Raw genomic sequence first — 3,577 nt, forward strand, 5'->3', positions numbered from 1 at the left:
AGCAGTGAAAAAAAAAAAAAACACCGGAACACCCGGCAGCATAATCAAGACCTTTGAGATGCCAAAGGGGACAGAACTGCCCTCCGTGACCAAAAACGCCTGCACATATTTTACATTTTATGCACTGATTTTTGCACATTTAGAAAGAAAGATACAGAAATTTTGTTAAAGATAGTTTGATACTGGACACATTTAAGATTATAACAGTAAAAACCTGTTGTTCATGATCATTTTGGACTGTTTTTCTCACTAAAACCACATTTCGATTTTATGTTTTTTACATTTTAAATCAATATAGCACTTTTATTAAATAGAATAAATTGTCAAATTATGACAAATTTAGCATTTTCTGAAAAAAGGGGCAAAAACACACATTTCTAGGACATTCTCTGACCCTTTATAGTCAAAATTAGCAGAAAAGTCCCGGCGGACATTTTGAGGCTTAAAGGGTTTTTAACAAACTATCCACATTTTTATCATCAGAACACAACGAAGTCATGAATGGAGGTTATAAAATGTTCGTATTGAATCGATTTTCATTTTGTGAAATTAGTGATGTTTAGAAAAACGAAAGAAAAGTGTCTGAATTGCTTTTTAAAATCCGGGGCACCAGATAGTCCCGCACAAAATAGATCTTTTAGAGATTAGAAATTCAGACATAATTTCCTTGTTTTAAATTGAACACAATGATGCCTCTGTATTTATTTTTTTTCTTTGATGTCTGATAGTCTGAGTTCCAGCTCGTAAACGGATCCAGGATGGTCCTCCTCGGGGTAAATTTCCAGCTTGTAAAAATCTTATCCCACATTTTCCTCACAATTATGGAAAACCTGCTGATTCGGAAGGAACATATTAAACGATCGGGTCTCAGTGGAGCATGCGAGGTGGGTCTGTGAGCACCTAACTTGGCCAGTACGTTTTTAATGCAATAAGTGAAGCCAGCTGGCACCGTCATAAATATTCTGGAGTTATGGGCAGTCCTGCAAGTCTATCAGCGCCGTACTCATTCATTCATCACAACAACTCATCTGTAAATCCATCCCTGGCAAGACTCCGCTTTATCTGAGCTCACCAGTCGAAGTCTCCCCCAGCTCTTCTTCCTCGCTCCTCTCCATGAAGCACGTTTAGCTGTTACTAACTCCACTCTCCAGTTGCCAGGAACTTCATCTAAGAGCAGTAAAAATCTACTTTCAGGAGACTTCTTGTTTCCTCCTGAAGTCGCTAATTTCCTCCAAATCTGAAGCATCTTTATTTTCTTCTCCCTGACAGTTTGAGATTTGCTTTTAGAGTTATTTGTTAACTCATTTTGATAAAAAAAAATCTATATTGTATGACTGGTTGCAGCATAATGAGAGCATTAAAAGGATTAAACTCCTAACAAGCCTGGGTCATATTTAATCTCCATGAATTTGGGGTCAGCAGATGTGGAAGATGCTTCATTATATAAATGGAGCCATTCAAACAGTTTTTTGTTTTTTTTTTGGCATTTTTCATTCTGTTCAAAACAACTCATTTGATCTCATTTTTCTTATTTTTTAATAAAGGCAGGATAATGGGTCATTTTTTATTCATGTTTACTTCCGATTCGGATTTTCTTCATGTGGTTTTCAGCTGTGATTAAACGCTATCTTTACTTGAAAGTCATTAATCAAGGTTGCAATTTCCTGCATTGTCTTATTTTCCTCTAAAATTTGGCAGTAAGATAAAACTTTGCAGTTGAGGCTTTAATAACGTGTCCTTCTAGACTAAGACAGAGATCCGTTTGAGAATCAGAGCGGGAGGGAAACGCTGATGCAATTTTCAGACGGTTAATAAATTATTTAAACTCATGATGCTCTTTTTTTTAGAGAGACCATTTCATTAATAAGCTTTTATTCATTTTTAGTTGGTCAAATTTTTCAAGAAATAGCACTGGGCGATAAAACAATAACGATATTTATCGCGATAGAACTTTTTTCTCGATAGAAATATTAATATATCACGATAGACTTTTATTTTGAAGGGTCTAAAATTAACACTGGCTCCTTGCAAGCATTTTCTCCTCTTTGGCAAGTAAAAGTTAGAGGATTAGTCACCACGTAGCAAGTAAACATTTGCATAAACTTAGTATTTTTTGGGTGAATTTCTTTGTCCTCTACTGTCTGCATGTGGGGTAAACTAACACAAACGAAGTGAGACAAGCTCCACCCCCGTGGTTACTTCACCTGGCTTATGAAACATTGAAATGTGCAGCGATTTTTAACTAAATCCAGTCAAAACTGGAAGATAAAGCTGCAACAGTGTTACGGCTGAGGCCGTATTTGGCTTTGGTTTTTCTTATGTTTGGGTATTTTTTTCAGAGTGGGACTTCTGTGTATTTGGTGGATCTTTGTCTGTCTTTTGATTTGTTTCAGATGTGGTGCTGAAGATGTGGCTCCCATTGGTCCAAGGTGAAGGAGGGAGCCTTCAAAAGCACCATTTGGGACTCCAGACCATGAGAAGGGAGCTGGGCTGCAACCCGTCTCCACGGCAGCTCGGTGTTCTTCTCTACCTGGTTTGTTTTATGTGCACTTTGTAGTTTCTTTGGTTTTCTGTGTAGATCTGTGTAGTTTAGTATTTAGTGTTTAATTTAGGTGAAGCTGTAGGGGTGAACTGCCACTTTTTTTAGTGTAAGTTTAAATACATTTTGCTAACTTATTTATGTTTGTGTTTTGTTACACATTTTACTTTAAGTTACCTCTATGCTACGCCCTAGACAAATTGGGGCGTAACAACAGATTAATACTAAGTATTGATTTGGAGACAGTGCTAATGCTATGATGCTAATATTTAAGCTAACGAGCTTTTGCGTAATTTTATAATTGTCAACATGATTCCAGCAGATTCTGAAGGAGAAAAGCGTTTCCTCTTGTCATCAGTAGTCTTACACTGCTGGGTTTTGTTATTTTAGTTTGGTGTTGGATCTTGGTAGTCTTGGTTTGCAGGCTTTGTTTTGTTTAGGCAGCTGCTGAATCAGCAGTCTCCATGATTTATTTTATGTTTGGTCAAGGAGCCACCCCTGTTCTATAACTTAGTTCAACTCTTAGTTTGTGTAAAAGTATCTTATAAATACAAGTATTATTGATTAGTTCCTAAATGACTATTTTCTTTTTTTATTTTATATTTGGTTCAGTTAATAATTCCTCAATAAGCTTTTTCTTTGCACCGTGTGGCAGCTGTGGTGTGGACAGACAGATGATGATTAAAATAAATATAATCTGACACAGATCACACACACTCCATGACCCACATCTGACACAGACACATGTACTGCATAATACGTGTACTAATACACATGCTGCATCCTCTGCTAGCACAGTTGTCTGCCTTGTCAAAATTGGTGGAATAGTTTGGGGTCAGTCATTAGTGATATTGGTTCTCAGCAGCTGTTAATCTGGGTTTTTTTTAACAACAGGATAAGAGATGAATGAATGGATGTGTTTGTACATCTGGTTTATTAAAAAATAGGTAATATCAGCATTGTATTTCATGTTTTTTGCTGTATTAAGTTGGATAAACTATTTTATTACTACTCATTTTTCCTGAATTTGTATATAAA

Source organism: Oryzias melastigma, linkage group LG24 (genome assembly GCF_002922805.2).
Source record: "Oryzias melastigma strain HK-1 linkage group LG24, ASM292280v2, whole genome shotgun sequence".
Classification (NCBI taxonomy): Eukaryota; Metazoa; Chordata; class Actinopteri; order Beloniformes; family Adrianichthyidae; genus Oryzias; species Oryzias melastigma.